Genomic DNA, 19,635 nt, shown 5'->3' with positions numbered 1-19,635 from the left:
AAAAAAAAAAGTCATCACATATAGACACATAAAGTGTTTCAGAAACAATTTAGCATCAATAACAGCAGTTTGTACATGGAGGCATCATAGATCTGTATCATGGACCGTACTACTTCATCATTACAGTGATGACAGGTGTCACATCTTAAATCCTGAGCAGCCTCCAACCTTCACCGCTGTCATTAGTGTCATCACTACCACCACTCGACCTGACAGGCACCAGAGACACAGCAGACCTTTGTTTGTTTGTGCTGTGCATGTGTGTGTGTGCGTGTGTGTGTGTGTGTGTGAACGCACTTTTACAAACTGCTCAATTCTGCTCTTTACAAATTGTTCTGGAGTGAGGATATGACTGCCACGCGGAATGTCTTCGTCGTGTATCTGATGACATGATAATAGAGAAGGTCAAGATGAAATCACAAAAAAGTCAGGATCTGTACAAATCTAATGGTCAGAGCCTTTTAGCGATGTGATACAGCATTTCCAGTATGCTGTCGATAAAACAAACAATACAATTGCTCTTGTTTAGCTGTAAATGTATTTTTAAGACTGGCTAAATGGGAAAAAAGCCTAATACGGAGCTTGATGGCAATCCCAAGTTCTACTAACAAAAAGTGGCTGTGGCTAACAAAAAGCTGCTAATATGAGCACAGAAAAACTGCTTTGACTTCTCAAAGCAGAAAATTACTTATTATACTGTGCAAAATTTGCAAACCTGTTTTTTTTTCCTTTTATGAACCTTTCATGGGATTTTAAAAGGCTGTCTGGTTTCTATTTGTATATTTTTGGAAACAGGTTTGTGCTGGTCGCTGTGAACCCTACTGAATGCAGAAAATGTTAGCACACATGCGTTTTCTGAACATGTGAAATAATTAATGTTAGTTAATATATGCAGATAATAGGTCATATTGTACATCATCAGTAGCCACTAATAGCAATAATAGACTGGGGAATTGTGTAGTTTCAAAGCTTGGATGGAAACGGCTGGTTGTGTCTTACGGTACACAAATATGTTACCACAGAAAAACAGGTAAAACATCATGATGTGCACGATTCCCCATACTTTTCAAATGTAATTATCAGTTAATCTGAAGATTTTTTAATGTTTATTTATTAGTGCTGTCAGCATTAAGCGAGTTAGCGCGGATTGCCCCATGCGTGGGGCTGCATGGCGTTAAAACGCGTTAGCATGGTTAGCTCATTAACGTCATTTTAACGAGATTACCACTGACAGCACTATTATTTATAGATCATATTTTTTGTTTTGTTTTATCAAAACAGCTGCCCACAGTTGTTTAAATTGATGCATATCTAAGGGCAAGGGACCAGTAGGAAGACCTGTGTATGAAAGATGTTTTGCTGGAGATTGCAGGCAGTTGCTAAGTGCAACTAGTCTCAAAGAAAGTGGGGCACCAAACACCTCGGTATGATTGCTTTGGTCACTACCAGGTTACTGCAGTTGCCCGTAGTTTGTGTGGAAGACAACTACTTGCCTGAAAATACTTGCTAACTCCTTTCAGCTTTTGGTTTGTGTCAGACTTTTTACAGTTTCACTACTGCTGGGAGAATAGTTGGCAGCTTCCATGAAAACTACAGGAGACTGTGGCATTTTGCTAGTGACTAAAGCAACTGCAAGGAGGATTTAGTTTTGCACAATATACGTCTTTGCAATTAATTTTACAATCAAGCAATCCCCAATAACCATTCGCCAGTCAGTCAAAGAATATATGATTTTTCCTTGTGATAGTGACTGATAGATGGTTGCCAACCAGTCAGTCTCTGCGTGTCTGAAGTCTAAGAAAAAAAAAAAACCATACTAGATTAAGAAAATGTTTCAGGAAGAAAATTCACCTTTTTGTATTCCAAGGGTTCAGCAGTTCTTGGGCTGTACTGCTAAAGCTCAACACAGCTGTACTGGACTGCTGTCCATCGTTTTGACTGCATGCACAGACAAGAGAAGGTAGCATCAAAACTCCAGCAGGAAGAAAATGCAAAATGGAGCACAAATATAAAACAAAGGATAATTTCATCTGTCGCAACTTACTGTAATAAACAAAAAAAGCCTGAATTTCTATCAAGACTTCAGAAGGAAAAACCTTTCTCGGAAATAGGTTTCCATCCAAGTAGACACTTCAGGTGTTTTGCCACTCGTATCACTTGCTGAAAGCAGACAGTTTGTATAAATGCAGCTTAGATTTGTTATGTGTTCTTTACAGTACCTTCCTCTATATTAAAGCTCTAAAAGTACTGAGGGAAAGAGGCACAAAAAGCAGAATGAAAGTTTTGCAAACGCTGCTTATTTTGCATGGTTCTGATTGCCTTCCTCACTGAACCAAGCAAAAGCAGAGCAATGCATGCCACGTCCTGTGTGAAAGCAGCTTTAGGGTTATGTAATAATTAAAGTACTGTTTCTGCCTGACACATTGCACTGACGCATTTTGGATTTATTTTTATTTGTCTTCTTTTTTCTTTAATTGTACACCTCAGTCCATAACTGAGAAAAAACAAAGTGTTTGCGGCCTGCTATTGTCTGCTTTATAGCAGTTGACATTCTGCGTTCACAAATGCTTAATGTTGTTTTACTGTATGTCCGCTGTTTCTACAATGAATGTACCCAGACGTCTGTCATAATTTGAACTAACTAGTGGGTGAGTGCCTGTAAGATAAAGGGAAAGCAAAAGATGTTGGCCGAAGTCGATATTGCTCCTCTCCCCATCGTGCTGTAAAAGTGGATGTTCATCCCCAGAATACAGATGGCATTACACAAGCAATCCTCTAAATGACTGAGACAAGCTAACATGCTGGTGTCTGAAATGGCCTTTATCTATCTACAGTGCCTTTGCAATGCCAAACACCTTTGTTAATCTCACAGCCAAAAGCGTAAGCTGAGGTTCAGAAGACATTTCATATAACCTTTTACTAACGCTTAGTTCTTTAGTAAATGTGTCACATTGGTTTTCCTATTAGCTGTGATGTCAGCGAGACGAGGGAACAAGCAGTAACTTATGTAGAAAATTGGAGAAACTCTTTGAAGCTGCCTAGAGGTAGTCTGCACTGAACAATCAATGCCTAATGGAAAATATTGCTTGAATGCGCAATCGTCCTAATAAAATTGAATTTTGGTCTACTGTCTATCCTCTGGTCCCCTCCCTCGTGCTTTGGTGGAAGACCGGCCTGAACTTATGACAATTAACCTTGAACACCGTGGGGAAAAGCAGAGGGAAGAGCCCACAAGATTTTCAATAATTGAATTATCCCTCCTGTTGCACATCTTTTAGTCCACTGCCACATCTTCTGCCTATGATAGATTAGGTCTTTGTTGTGTAAAATCCAATTCACTGTATCTTACAACATCTCTATCTTGCAATTCAGAGACTGTGTCCATTCAAAGATGCATATGAAAATGCCGCTACTCTATAATTTAATAAATTGGATGCATTAAGTGAGTTGTTTTCTATTGTGAAATTGGTTCCGAACCTTATTTCATGTAACGCACCCAAACTATCTTTCATATTTCCGCTATCTTTCGTGTTCACGTGTTTCAACCGAATACATTTTCATCCTGGATCTGCACTGATTTCAGGTTACTCATTCTACAGCCGTAGTGTTTTTACAAGGCTCTTAACAGCTTCTTATTTCAAGACACTTAAACTGGCGAACCCATTTAACATTTAGCTAACAATTTGCAATGTTAGCTAACAATTCAGCTGTTGGTCATATTTTTGACAAAACCCCAGCAAAAAATAAACCCCAGCAAAGTAGCAAATTCAGAATTTTAGCTAGATACTGCATTTCAGCAATTAAATATTATGCTTATTCAACAAATTATGTATTCTCTATCCTATGATCTGACAATAACAACCATTATTAGGAGCTAATAATGCCATTTCTTTCCTTTTGGTTCTCTGTTAACTTTTCCACTCAAACTTGTTCAGATCATTAATTATCTTTCCACGTATTCCCCAGCTACTGAAGCAGTAGCTCTTGGGATCCTTGTACCCCTTGTTGGGAATCACTGAATTATTCTACTATCTGATGCAGCAAAGGCAACCGCATAGGCAGCATATGCTTGTTTGATTAAAGTCTGTAGCTTGAGACTTAAGGATAAAGACGGGTGCAAATTGGTTTGAGACTTATTACATGTCATTGCAAAAAGAAAACGGCAAAAGAGGCATGAAAGAAAATCATTTCAGATAGAGCTGCATTTGCATCATATGCTGTATTTGGAATGACAAAAAACACCTTTGTTACTGAGAGCACCCGAGCTAGTATTTGATCTAGCTCCACAAAGCCAGATTCTATCTTGCAGTCCTAGTTTTTGCTAAAAGATTTAAGACTGAAAAACACCTAACTCAGCCCAACCAAGATAAGGCAGGCAATTGAGAAGAGAGAAAAGACTGGAGCACACAGACTATAATGGAGCAATGGTAATGGATTTCTATAAAACACATCAAAAATGATGAATGCAATGAGCAGATTAACGTGTCAAACATCAGATATGCTGCAAAATTCTGCTTACATAATGTTGTGAGTCAAGGCATGTCAAAACTGGGCTGGGTTAGAACCACAGATTGTTTGTGGTAACTGATTGTTGATATAACTGTGCTGTTAGCTTAGGATTTCATATTAAAAGTACCTCTTTTTCTCAGCTCTTTTTATTAGCAAAAATATTTAATCCCTTCTCTCAGGTTAATACAGTACAATTACAGCAACTGTTTCTTTGTTGCCTGGTATAGTTTCTTTTATGAACGTCACACTGACAGGTTGAGCTAATAAACTCACATTTATGAATCAGACCATGATGTGTCTGTAAAGATAAAGCAGCTCCAGTAAAATAGGGTGCAAAAACGTATAGGCTATCAAATATATGTTGCTGGTATGGATTGGATAAAATTGATCACAGCCTGATCCTACTCTGGAAAATTCCAAACTTTGTGAGCTGCTGCAGTACCACATTACAGAAACTTTATCTCTGGAGGGCGTGAGTCTACCTTTGATTAATCTCTGCTATTTAGGAGTACTGATCCCAGGACTTTGTGCCTGCGAGGTAACAGTGGGGCTTTTTAGTCCACCTCAGACCGATCCAGAAGCAGACCTTGATGGATAATTTTCAAGCTCCGGAACAGCTGCAATGATTTTTGAGTCTAAACTCCAGAAGCAAAGTGCACTGACAGCTCGGTGAGTGTTACGCTCATTCATTCAGGTTGAGAAGTGTGTTTGCTCAGTCAGATGTAGAAGGGTTCATGATGATGTGTAGGTGAAGGAGCAGAGACATGCCAATCACTCAGTGAACAACCTGCTTGAGAAAACACTTGTCTCAAGCTAATGCCTATTGATCACCATGAGCAAGATAAAATTGTGGGGCACGTTGGCATGAATCCACCCTAAGGAAAACAAACTATTACAGTACAACAACACACACACAGACACACACAAAAACACTTTAGGTAAATCTGTGCTATTTTGGCAGCCGCATTTCTTGTATTGTGTTTAAAAAGGTGAATCTTGAGGAATGATGATGTGAAGCAGAAGAATTTCTCGAGTAAAATTTAGAACTTTAAGGACACTAAGTGCTCTTCAGGTATTATTTCTGGTCTCCGTTAGTATGGTTAAGTTTATAATCACTACTGACCTAATCTATGTACAGACAGGTCAGTGAAAATAGATTTCAGGCACACAATCAACTGAGTTGTGATCTTGACCTTCAGTTTAGGGATCTGCCCTAAATTAGATGAGACCCACCGTGGTATGAAATGCTCTGATCACCTAATGGGCAAAATCTGCTATAAATCCGCACCATTACAGTAATAGACTAACTGGACTGTAATCACAAAATGACTGTAGGTTCCCATTAAGCTGATGCAAATGAGTGGCTTTTTAATTTGATTGTCAAGTCAAATGCAATTTCTATCAACAGTGAGCAGTCTGTATTTATTAGGGAATGGCAATAATGTTTTTTTTTTTCTTGTCACTTTGGATGTGCACTTTTTTCCTTTCTCTTGACCTTGTAAAATAGCTCTTGGTAAAAAATGAACCCTGGTACTATTTGCACTCTTCACCCGCTTTTATCATTAGACTTTAGCGATGTGACTGCTATCGTTATAAGGTTTGAGACTGAGATCCGTTATCCACACACGCACACACACGCACAGCCAGTTACACATGCACAGGTGTCTCATGAGGCCTCCTTGCAGTGTTGCACTTTCCTCTGGATATGCTCAAACAATATACACGAGCTCGAGGGGCTTGGAAGAGGGCCAGGCTCGTCTCCTCGATTTTGGGTCATAAATGCGGCCTCTGCCGAAGGACTGCAGGGCCTTTTAAAACAGGGCTCAGCTTGATTGGACACACTTCTGTTGCTCCCTCCCAACTGCTAGCAAGCCAGCTGATCAGAGAGGCAGAACAAAGCTGGTCTCTTACAAGCCAGTCCGCTCTCAACCTATCGTACAGTAAACAGGATATATTATTCCTTAAAAGAAAAAGAGTGGTTTTGCTTCGCCAGTGCTAGTAGACAATGGAAACGTATCTCTGTGAAGACAACGGCCTGGAATTTTGTACTACAATAAAAATAATCTATGGAATATGTTCAGCACGTTCTTGAGAGGAACCCAGCACCCAGCACCAGGATCGGTGATGGAAAGGAGCGAAATGGAAATCGATGGGTCAGGATAAGGTGGAAGAAGTTCAAGTGAGAGCATTCTGCATACGGCCTCGCTCACACTGGTGTTTTGAACGTCTAATTTGTCCATGAATATTACAATGCGCACCATTTGGCTCATGAATATGAAATAGATGGAACCACAGGCTCTCCCCATAATCAACAGTCGACACACACATAGTCCGTCGTCGGCTCTCAAGCTCTGCGGAAGCATTTTCTCCACCGCGTTTAGCCAATCGTGGCCGATCACAGCTTCAGCAGAATGTTAGTGCTGGTACAAACTGTCCGCGAATAACGTGTGAACACAGCATCCGTTGTCGACCAGGGATATTTTAGAGGAACGCAAGCACTCTCCCCACTCCATTTGTCTCTCCTTTCTGTCTGTCTCCTCTGCAGTCACAGACAAGTGGCTTTTGCAGTGTGTGACAGTCCCAATTCCTTACCACCAACTTTGATGATCACGGAGCAAAAATATGATTGTAATGTTTTATTTACTGCTGTTGGATAAACAGCAAGCTCACTGGAGAAACAACACTGAAACACGATGCAGAGCTGAAATGCTAATGCACCAGCAATCCCTGCCCATCCGTTTACCCCGCCTTAAGCCGGATGGCTGTGCTCCAACATGGCCATATGCCCCTTAGCCTAGCTGCTCTACGCTATATTAAATGACTCATGATACATAGTCTACATATCCTCACTACACAAGAATGAGAAACAGGAATGGGGGATACTGGTAGAGTTTGCCTGGCTCATAGCAACAGTTACCGTGAAGTAAATTGCATCCTAGTTTTGGTCTTGGTGCATTTCTGTCATTATATGTCATTATACGAGTTGTCTGTGTGATAAACTTATAGCAATATGGGATTGTGGAAATTACCAAACGCAAATTTAAGAGACTAGAGCTTTGTCTTTTTCTTTGCCCGTTTGCTTATTTTATCTGAAAAACATTCAATTTACTACCATATGTTCCCAAAGAAACGCGTGAAACTGAAATTCCGTCTCCTTTGGCATTTATCACAGAAACTGCTCACTCAGTTAATGGCGTGAACCAACCTACACAACCTTCGCATTCCTTTTGATTTTGATTTACAAGAAAACATGATCAGATATTTTCAGACCTGACTTGATGATCTAGTTGTTTACTCTGCTTACTTTTCGTGTCAGAACAGACATTGTTCTGACACGAAAAGTAAGAGATGCAACCTTTTTACCACTGCGCATCATCTTGTTGTATTCTTAATAGAAAGTTATGTCTTTGTGCCTGACATGCCCGGCCCTCTTTGTTTGCTCTCACTGAGGATAGAGAAATAAATAAGATACTAATTCTGAAGCCTGATGAGAAACACAAACTGTGTGTGTATCTGGGTATCTTGGCGCAAAGAAGCATTTTTACCCAATCAGATTAGAGGACTGCCATCCTTCCACCAATTTTCTTAACCGCTTATCCAGCTCAGGGTCATGAGGAGGGGGACTTGGAGCCGATCCCAGTCTTTATATCACAGGGGCTAAGAGGACTTGTTAAGTAAAATAACTGCAAAACATGTGGTAGGTACTGTAGTCAAGCAGTGCCTTCTTCCTTTACAAAATTAATTGGCTCGCGTTGTTGATCATATTCATAACTGAGGTGTGAAAACGATAAAGACTTGGGTCTCCACCTCAGCTCGTGTCACTATTTTTCCAGCACGGATAATTAAAGTCCGTACAGCGGGAGCTGGTTGGGCGAGCTTGCAGGGTTTTTACTTCAACTGTGTAACACACATTTGCAGCGACAGAAGCAGCTGAGAAGCACTTAGAAGTAGATTCTTGGCAATGTATCTAAAAGGTTCACATGAAGAATACTGTTTTCGCTTAACCCAAGTAGTAATAACCCGTGCACATTGTTTTGTATATCGCCTAAATGCTGACAAGATGCCAGTGTTTGAGATCTCTGTGATCGCCCTGAAAAATAGAGAGTGGATAGTGTCAATTTTATCTGTCATGCATTTTGGTTTTTGTTCTTTTACATCCACACACAGGCAGAAAATTAAGGTAGACTCTCATGAAGGAGCGCACACGTAGTGTTGCTGTCAAAATGTCCTTCACTAATCTCAGTATTTTCAGAGCGGTCAGCAATGATTATATTTCGGAGATTTTTTTCCTGTATTCCTCTTTTATTGGAGGAATACAGTGAGGTCCCAATTTATTTTGGTGTCTTGGTAACTCCAAATTAAAGCCATAATGTTAAAAAAAAATACACATTTTAAACATTCACTGACAAGACCAAGGAGTCCTGCAACAGATGGCACTACCCCCACAGAGCCCCGCTCTCAACATGGAGTCAGTTTGAGATTACATGAAGAGGCAAACACAACTGACATGCCCAACACTACACAGGAACCATGGAAAGTTGCTCATAACAACCTGCCTGACAACCACCTTCTGAAGCAGCTCACACAAAATACTCATTTGGATTAAGGGAGTAACCGAAGCTGCCGGTGACATTATTTCTGAGAGCACCTGTGCTATGGTTTTGGCGCATACATTTACTGCTCAGTGCTATATTTCACCGTGATTTATAGGTGGTCACCAAGAGTGGTGCTACTTGCTGCTGGTGCTGAGAAAATTTTAATCAAACCGGAGCAAAGGAGGGGCTTAATTCTAAACCACGTCAAGGTCAGACTGTCAGTTCTCTTTCCACTGAAAGTTATACAAAACATTTGTAGGATACTTGTTTTTTTTGTTGAAAATGAAAGATATTTACTAATTGCATAGTTGCAATAAGCAGATTCACTACATTTAATGACAAATTTGACCAATTGCGCAGCGATATGAGCTGATATGAGCTATGCATGCACTTGTGCTGAATGTCAAAGGAACACTGGAAACACACTATTGGAATAAAAACTGCAAGAAAAATGACTGGGATGTCCCCATCTGTACTGATGTAAAAAGATTACAGGACACATGGAACGAGGAAAAGATCAAATTGTTTTACAACTATCCTTTATCCTAAGTATCCTTTGGATACTTAGCCAAGTCTTAATACATTTCATAACAAATGAAAGAGACTTTGTGTTATAATTGAGGATACAAGACACAAAGAAAAGCAACATGAGAGGCTTTTCTCTTTCCTTTCCTTTGAATGTGAAGGACAAAATGCTCTTGTCGCAAACAATGAGGTTCACCAATAATGCATTAGTGCGAGGCAACAAGGGAACATGATGTTCTCCCAGCTTTGTTCAACCCTGGAAAACCGTGTTGGTGAAAAGAAGTGTTGTCGTAAAAAACAAAAGTGGTGGGATTGGTGGGGAGGGGTTGGAGAGGCAACTCCAAGCGACACAATAAACAGGCAATCTTGTCATCCCTACAAGATTCCCTTCTCAGTTTAGTAGTGTTTGACTTGATGCCAGTTACTGGGGTTTCATTTTTGCCAATTAAGCCAATCTAGTGTATTCCAGCAACTACAATCTGAGCCTTTTGCCAAAGCATTAATGAACTAGATATTGATTTAATTCTTACACCCCCTTATTGTATCATGAATCACTGTCTGCTCCTTGTGAGTTGTAACATGAAAACCCAGGCACGCATGAACTAAGTAACGCTCAGCTATTTTCATCAAGTACATCTGAGCCAAAAGAACTGGCAGGAGATAAAATGTATATTAATATGTGGGGAATTAGATAAATAAGGGAAAGTTTGAAAGACGGAGCCGGAAAGACGAGGGTGTATTAGACATGAGAGAGATAGAGACTCATCATGACAGTCATCACTTCAGCTATTATCCCTAATTCTCCAAGGCAATATCTCAGTAAGGCGGAGTAAATTTGAGGCTGATAAGCAGACAATGAGATTTGCCCGCACTTTGAGGCAAAGCCCTTCCAAGGGCTTGCTTTCACCTCCACTTGGTCTAAACTTGATACATCAAATGGCAGAATACTCCAACGGCTCGCTTTGGTCTACTTTGGCTATTTCCACACTTTTCCCCCCTCCCATGACTCTAGTTTTTCAAATTACAGCTGCTGTCTTCTACTAAGCCTTACCTTCAAACACATCCTAGAATAGTGTTTAATATTCAGAACATAGGTTTTAGGTTGACCTAACAGTTAACTCCTTAGGGCACATGTCAAATAAGCAAAAACATAGAGTCCCTGATTTAATTTTCAGCTGGTGTCCTGACGTGTTTCTCCTTATTTATTTATTTATTTTTTCTCAACCGCTTCCAATGAAGCTTCAAAAGACAAAGGAGTTAATGAATTCTTTATAGATTAGCACTAGCAATTTAAACAGATTACAACACTACATCACCTCAATCACATTAACAAATGAGTTGTTCTCTTTCTGAATACTGTATTATATTTTATTATGTGATGATTTTCCATCTGGCTGCAAGATTATTTGCAAACTACTCGGCTGAAATGAATGAAACTTGATGGAGGAAACAGCAGTGGGGTGGCCAGGTTATGTTGGGTTGCACATCATATTTAAGCCCTAAAAAGGCTTTTATTTTAATTTTGATGAGTGTGTCTCATAGCGCAAGAAAATCAAAAATTCCCTCTCTGAAAATATTTGTCTACTTCAATACATGCCACCACACTCATGTGGGAGTTGTCCTGATCGCCAACACCCTCCACAAGGAGGTTAAGTCACAGAAGGTCATGGCTGAAAAGGTTGACTGTTCAGCGAGCGCTGTATCAAAGCATAGTAATGGAAAGTTGAATGTGGTGGGAAAACGTGCACAAACAAGAGGTCAATTCAAGAACCTGGGAGAGTCACGACGAGTGACAGGTTCAGTTCATTGAAAGTCACCACGCACTGGTATCTTCAAGAGACAAAAGTCTGATTGCTGTACCACTCCTGAACAAGAGACAACATCAGAAGTGCGTTACGTGGGTTAAATAGTTACAGAAAGGAAGTCCTCTTGTCAGATGAAAAGTAAATTTTGTGTCTCATTTTGAAATGAAGGGCCTAGAATTCTGTAGGAAGAATGGAGAGGAACCGAATCCAAGGCGTCTCAAGTCCAGTGGGAGGTTTCCGCAGTCTGTGATGAGTTGGGGCGTGATGTCATCTGCTGGTGTTGGTGGTGGTTGTTCACTGTGTTTTCTCAAATCCAAAGTCAATGCAGCACTTCATGCTTCCATCTGCTGATAAACTTCATGGAGATGCCTGGTTCCCTCTTCCTGCAGGACTCTGCTGCTGCCCACGGGGCCGAAAATGTTTTGCTGACCATGTTGTTATTGCGCTTGATTTGCCAGCCTAGTGGGCTTCAGTAGAGCCACAGCAGTGCCACAAGCTGATTGCCTCAATGCTGCATCTCACTGATGCAGTAACTCATGGTAAAGGAACCCCAACCAAGTATAAATGAGCATAGTTTCTACGAGGTGGACATTTCTGTTTTGTAAGTCCTTCTGTGGTTGATTTTAGGAAATATTCTAATAATTCCAGATAGAGGATTTTTGATTTTTAGTAGCCCTTATCATCAAAAGTAAAACTGAAATGAGAATGAAATATTTTAGTCCATTTGGAATGACTATATACTATTAGAAGGTTTACATTTTTTCATTTCATTTTTAAAAAGATCGACACTGAATATTGCATCAGCATCATAGAAACAGACTCTAGCACATGTTTTTACTTAACATACAAGCTGGGAACATTAACGTGTACGCTCTCTGGATTGGATTTAGTTTGGTCATCCTTAATAGCACCCATTAGAATTTGGTGCTAAATCCAATCACTTTCCTTAAAATTGCCAAAAACTTTGTAATCTTTAGAAGAAGGTGTGTCCTCTGAATACTCTTGCAGTTCATTACTATTTTAAATCTATTATCACATCTAATAACCAGTTTCAATTTCAGCAATAAAAAGGTAAAATAAAGTTACCTTTACTATGAGACATAAACACACACATAAAATCACACTCCAACAGTCTCAAGGTTTTCCAGACAAATAACATGAAGTATTCATTCAGCAGTTTTCAAGTCTGTAGAGGCCCAGATATCTTGAACAAAACTGGCCCAAATGTAGCTGGATTTTCTTAGATGTATGGTTCTCTTTCAAATTTTAATGACTACGGTTGGTCTTAAAGTTACCTGCTGTGTGCTGAGGGAGAGCTGTTTGAACAATAAAACGTTTTACGCTATGCTAACTGGTAGTGTAATAAAATACAGAGTATTAAAAAAAATGAATTTGACGAACTGGTTAATTTCATCATCTTGGGACTAGATGTGAAATAAACACACTAATGAGAACATCGCTGCAAATTCCCATAAACATCTCCAATGACTTCCAGAGTTCTGTGCTTTCTTGTAGGCTGCTGTGATGTGCCTTTACTTGATTTGTACAGAATTACATATACTTATGAAACATTTTTTTAAAATGAATAAATAAATAAAGCAGTAAAGTAGCTGAATAAAAGCCATAATTGCCTTTAGGGCATTATTTACGGTGATTATGTATTCTTCAGCAGCAGGAGGTGGAATTCAGCTGCGTCTCATATCACAGAAAACAATGTTGACTTAAGCTTTACCTGTATATATGTAGATTGTTAGAAACCTGTAGCAGAATCTGTAAAGGTCATTATGTCATTTCGAGAAAGCGGCTCATTGCTGCTAGCAGGCAGAAACATGGTACCCGTAGCCCGAACATACTCTTTCTATCAGAGGCTCTCAATGGAGTTGATGGCTGGCTCCTGCTGCAGGCCACTGCAGACACATGGCACACAACACAGATGGTGAAATAAGGCACCGACAGCCACAGTCAAAACAATTACAACATTTGTGCCATAAGTTATGATTTTTTTTTTTTTTTTTTTTGCAGGCCTCAACGCCGCCGTTCTACATAAGCCACAAGCAGCCGTAATGAGCAGGCAGATAGTTCTACAGGCACACACGCAGATGCAGCGTCTTCATACATCACCACACTAATATTTGTTGATTTAGAAATGCAGACTCGTGAATGACACAGAGCAGGATTCGCTGAATAATCCCCTTTCTGGTGCACAAAGGCATAACTTAAGCTGCTACAGTGAATACTAAGTCTCTCTCCAGCCTGGCATGCGTTGGACTCTTTCACACCCGAGCAGTCCAACTCGCTCAGATCAGCCTTGTCTCTTGACTCGACACAAACACATGTTTTGTGGAGGTACTACTGGAAAGATACAGAGTGCAATCTATCAAAATGGAGCCGGCTGGAAGTCATTCTAATCTCCAGCCGCGACCCACTTACATATTTACGTCACACGGATATGTGCTTTAAATATACATATAGAAAAGCAAACAATCCTTCTGTATTATTTAAGATATAACACAAAGCCCTGGGGCGGACTGTGCTGTGTGTGTGTTTTTTTTTCACTTTACCCAGACAGGAGCTCAGCCATAAATGATTCCCATATCAAGCAGAGATATATGCAGACGGGCAAGGCGACGATATAAATGGATGAAACAACAAAACGTATTCCTCAAAAACACTGACTGACTCCATCAATTGCCAGAAGCTTAAGTGTAATGGAGAAGATAGTCATTTGAAAATGAATCAGCAATTTTTTATTTTTATTTTCTTGCCGTTGTCAAGTTGAAAGAAAAAGGCTTTAAAAACAGGCATTAATCTACCGCAGTAGCTTCAGCTTCAGAGTCTTGAAAATGTCTTGAAAATGTCATGCTGAAATCAGATTGAACTTTGTGGGGTTGACCCATAACCTGAGGATTTGGGGGAATTAATTAGGAATCCTAGTTTGGATGACTGGACATTTAACATCTAAAAGACTGGAGAAAAAAAAAAGAAGACATTTATTCCACACGTGTTTGTGTGTGTTTGCGTGTGTGCGACTGGTCCTTCAAATTACTCCGTGATTAACATCCTACCATGCTTAGTGCTGCGTGTAGCAACCATGGGCAGACCCAGTGGCTCATTATTTTGGTTCCTGTGGCTTAAAGAAAAAAAAAGTTTAATCAGTGGATAGATTGTGGAGTTTCTGTAATGTACATTTTTGACTTAATGAAGTTTGAAAATTGGAAAATGCAAAGAGAAAACTGTGAAACAACACAAGCGCCTGAGCAAAACAGAGACACGCGTGCCTCCGCTGTGTCCACCGTTTCCAAAAGCAAGGAGAGAAAAAAAAACCCACACAGGCGAGGCAACATGATTCAACCTGCTGCAAATGTTTGTTGGGGGAGTAAGGAGGCAGCTTAGCAAAACGATATTTAAGGAGGGAAGTGACGGTGAATCTGAATCACGTAAACTCCTTATTACAAACAAGCTCTTTTATGCAGCAGGTTGGATGAGAACAAATGCATCGCTTTAACGAGGAGAGAAAAAAAAAAGATCTGAGGTGGTTAGATGAGTCACCGTTCACCCTGTTTTGAACCAGTGGTTGACTACATGCGTGGCATGCATGAAAAGAAATTTATTCACCCAAGTGCTTATTTCCTACAGCGAAGGCTTCTGTCAGAGCTGCTCTGGTGACTGGTCTTGGCATGCTTTATGTCCATTTGGTCCCTTAGTAGGCAGGTAAATGCCAGAACTGACAATGCTTGTCGGGGTGAACATATTTCTCGTGCTTTGGGTGTTTCTGGCCTCATAACCGAGGAATACACAAGGTGATAAACCCAAATCTGCAGGACAACCTAAGACCCCCCCCCCCCCCCCATTCATTGCTTTCGAGCACTGAAACCAAACACAGCACTATAGCTTTTCCAATAAAAATGATGCTGACCATCTTTAAGGTTCATATGAACTTCTGGTGGGAAATACTCACAACTCTCCAGCTGAGCTTCAGGTTTCCTTTTTTTTCAGAAACTAAGAGCTCGCTGTTACTCCTCAGGTGGCCCAATGCCCTATTGAGACACTTACTTGTGTGTGGCCTTAATTTTAGCACTTACAGCACACTCCAATAACAGGGTATCTCCAGATTTCACAAACAGAACTACACATGGAGGAACTTGAATTTTAAAACTGTAAAACAACTGTTGCAAATCACTTAGAAAGGAGTACGGTATGTATATATATATTTAAAGTATAGAGGGCAAACTGTATACTCTACAATAACCCAGATTTCTAAATAGTTGGGAACGCTGTTTGAAGAGCAGATGGGAAAAGAAAGGAGGGATTTGGAAATCATCTGAACCCCATTTGACTGGCAATAGTAAAACATGACATGTGAAATATTGAAACTGAGAAATATTAAAAATGGCAGGAGAGATTTCAAATTTCAGATTTAAAAAAAAATGCTGTCGATGAATGTGGTGTTGCTTCATCTACAACGCCAAGTTAAAACTGGAATTTACAAAGAAAAGAAAACTTGTACTGAATGAACAAATACCATCACAATCAAGTTGCGATGGCATGGTTAATGTGCACATCTGGGAATGCATTTTAGCGGTGAATGATACATACAGGTGTTAGAGCAACATATGCCTTCTACGACAGTTCTTGCTTAATTCAGCCACACAATGTCAAACCCCATTCTTCAAATGTAATAGTTGCACAGCTCTGTATTCCAGGTGCTAAACAGGGCGAACTGCATTCCTGTGGCTCACTGAAAACAACTAACAAATTATGAAATGGAAAAATACAACAAAGAAAGAAACACTTTGCTTTCAAAACTATAGTAACTTTAAGAAAAGGGATGACAGAAAAAAAATTAACATTTGCCTGACCCACGTTTCTTGCAACGAGGTAGTTGCATTGTAATGATTTCAAGACATGACATGTTGTCTTTATGCTAAGTATAGGTGTTCCTTTTCGCTTATACTTCAACACTGAGTCAACTTTCTGGTAAGCAGGTTTGTATAAACTACATGCTGGGAAGTACACTTGCAACAACCTGACTCTTTAGCAACCTACTGATCATAAAGAACAACTGCACCAGTGCTTACCAGAAAAGCCTATTTAAGTGTCTACTCATGAAAAATGTTACATCAAACAACAGCACATATGAGGTATCGTATAATGGGAAGGCTCTGCCTATATGTGCATGCAAATTTGTGTTAACCAACCCTGAATCACAGACTCATTCACACTCAGCCCGTGTCCTTCATTTTACAGGCATGCTGTAAAATCGCCAGAAGTGAATGTGGATGAGTGTAGTTGAGAGGGAACCGGTTCAGGTTTAAGTGGACTGCTTTTAGCTGATGCCTGCACCAACAATGCCAGCTCCATGTGCCTATTTCAACCAACACACATGTATTTTCAGCATCAGGGCATTTTCAGCACCTCCCACTGATGGACAGCTCCTATTCAATTTGCTTTCTCTTTGAAGACTGCATTACTAAAGCTACTTAAACCCAACAAGTCCTTCAAGATTTGACAGCTTAGATTTTAAAATGCTGCTCTATACTTTCTCTGACCTGCTCAGGCTGTGTTAGGGGGAGAATCAAAACCTATTTTCTGCTCGAGCTGTATCACTCACGAGTTGCTTGGTTTGAGATACACTGGGTCACCAGTATAAGCACAGGGAAAAGAACAAAAAAACATAAACGAGCATATTCTATACAATAAAGCATGACTCAAACCTCCAACTCAAAGCGCCCTTCGACTGGACCAGCCAGCCCACCTGGCCAATCCGGCGCCCTTTTTGCTGCAAACGTGTATGCTGAGAATACCTGAACTGAATTTGAATTACCATATGACGTCGGCCTTTTTCTAGCTTTAATGTCCTATTGGCAACGGAGACTACACAGACTCACGGTGTCTACCGAGCGCTCAAACACACGATTTGGTGCATCAGTTACCCCCACATCTCCTCAACCCCCTTTCCTATCTATCTTTATCCCTCTCTCTATATAGCCCATATGTCTCACACACACAGACACACACACAAATCCAGAACGCACACAATCGCTCACACCCGAAAGAGAATGCGACAGCTACCGTAACCCATAGAGAAAGAAAGAAAAGAAGGACGTATGAAAGAATATTTAAAAAGTAGCTTTCCTTACATTGAAGTCTGCCAGCAAACCAAATTGCGGGTTAAATGGCGATGGGAGATTAGTCTACATGGGGATGCACAGCACCACATCACACCAAACGGGCTGTATTGGAGTGAATTCAGTGAAATACTTACGCATTTTCTCGAATAAAAGAAATTGAGGTTGATCGAATGAAAAAGCAGCAGGGCCCTGGTCCCCGTTTTCAAGATTTGCAGTACGACCGAGGCACAAATCTCCATGTGAAAGGGATTAGAGGCTGCTGCAGTCCGCGTCTTTTCTCGATCACAAGTCAAAATGTTCGCCAGCGAAAAATGCCAAACATTCAGAAAGAGTTGCGTGGATCTGCGGTGCGGCTACCATTCCCTCGGATGCAACGAGCGCCAATGAGCGAGCGGGGGAAAAACGCTCAAGAGGACCAGCAGTAGCCCCCCTGGACTTGAAGGTATTCCTCTGGACTTGAGAGGAGGAAATCCTGCAGAGTTTTAGATGGTCAAGTCCGAATAGGCCCCCTCTTCCTCTCCAGACGAGTCACAGTCCAAAACTGACTCCCACCGGTGGTTTCCTCTTTGAAAATCGCCAAACCAAATTCGACCAAAAGAGAGAGAGGGGGGGGGGGGGAAGGGGGGAAACGCACAAAAGAGAGAGAGAGAGAGAGAGAGAGAGAGAGAGAGAAAAAAAAGAAAAAAGTGGACTGATTCTTACAGATATGCCTGTTTGGCTGTGAATTTTTAATAAAGATGAACAAAACCAGTGGAAACACCTGACAGTTAACAATTACCCATTTAAAGCGTTGCTGATAAGGTCAGCGCAGAACGAACGGGGTGCAGAACCGTCCTACAAAAAAAAAAGAAAAAAGAAAACCTGAGGACGCCTATTGGATAAAATTAAGGATATCCGTCCCACCGCAACCATCACATGCGTCGCATCAGGACAAATGGGTTGTCATAGGTTCCTCTAAGAGCATATGGCATACAGTATTCTCTATTAAGTCAAATGGGAAGATTCTACAGGGTGCTATTTCCCCCTCCCCACATACACACACACAGCAACCCGGCGCATTGATTACATAAGCGCAGCTATTAGTAATAATTCCGCTTGTCAGGGAGCATGTGTCCGATCCGGGTGGTGAGACAGCACCAACATCCTCCGTGTGTTGCAAATAAAGCGCCTTTTTTTTTCTTGCCCACCGTCTCCTAATGGTCCCCCCGCTCGCTGCAGTCCATGACTGGAATAGTGAGCACGTTGAGATCACGGTCTCCAGGCACAGATCTGGCTCGCGCGCGTGCGTGTGAGCGAATCACGTGTGTGCGCGTGTAGCTAGGCTACTAAGTGTATGCAGGTGCGGGCACGTGTGGGCGAGAGCGTGTTCCCGAAAATCGCCTAGGGACCACTTTAACTTTGACCACTTTGCCTGCGCGTCCATCTGCCCATTTAAATCACACAGCGGTCGTTAATTATCAGGGATCAATAGCATTAACGCAAGCCCAGGTCTAATGTCTCCGTGTACGTGTGTGTGTGTGTGTGTGTGTGTGCGTCGGTACGCGCGCACGTGTGATTCAGTTGTTGATGAGGTAGCCTATGGTTGCCACCTACAGGCGTTATGCTCTATTCAGTCATCCAAAACGGTCTGCATCCACAAATAAACCCACATTCAACCGTTCAACATGTGCACATCCTACCAGCTTTCTTCCACATAAAAAGTGCAGAAAGAATCTGAATTGACCACCATGTTAAAGTCAGTACACATATCTACACACACACATATATATCTTTTCATCATTCCCATCAATGTCATCTTCTTACTGATTTACTGAGTCCTAACTGCCGATAGTGATAAGATGAAATATAGGCTAGGATAGTAGGCGAGGAGCTTTAGTGACTTTCAGACCTACAGACAGACAGAAGTGAGTGTGGTTTCATTTGATCTGAGATGAACCGCCTGTCTCATTAGATGACATAATGAACCACAAGTCAGCTACGTGACAGAGCGGCTCCTGGTCACTGAAGCCAGGCTGTTTTATGAGATTGAGAAAGACAGGGAGAGAGAGAGAGAGGGAGAAAGAACAAAGA

At 40.9% G+C, this 19,635-nt stretch overlaps 1 protein-coding gene across 2 annotated transcripts in view; it reads right to left on the bottom strand.

Annotated features, from left to right (window-relative positions):
- Positions 1-18,839, bottom strand: part of lrrc4cb (leucine rich repeat containing 4C, genome duplicate b) — a 41,606-nt gene extending 22,767 nt beyond the window's left edge. Inside the window, exons 1-2 of one of the 2 annotated variants that reach the window (XM_005749620.1) lie at positions 18,344-18,839; positions 17,700-18,129 (exon numbers count right to left, since the gene is read on the bottom strand). The gene's annotated coding sequence lies outside the window, so the exon portion shown is untranslated. Of the gene's footprint in view, positions 1-17,699; positions 18,167-18,343 lie in introns of those variants that run through there. The other variant, XM_013915050.1, reaches the window with a different exon arrangement.
- Between the last annotated feature and the right edge of the window lie 796 nt (positions 18,840-19,635).

The sequence above is a fragment of the Pundamilia nyererei genome, unplaced genomic scaffold (genome assembly GCF_000239375.1).
Source record: "Pundamilia nyererei isolate P.nyererei 1_Seehausen unplaced genomic scaffold, PunNye1.0 scaffold00251, whole genome shotgun sequence".
NCBI lineage: Eukaryota > Metazoa > Chordata > Actinopteri > Cichliformes > Cichlidae > Pundamilia > Pundamilia nyererei.
The sequence above is the reverse complement of the archived record's forward strand: the minus strand, read 5'-3'. Positions and strand labels throughout refer to the sequence as shown.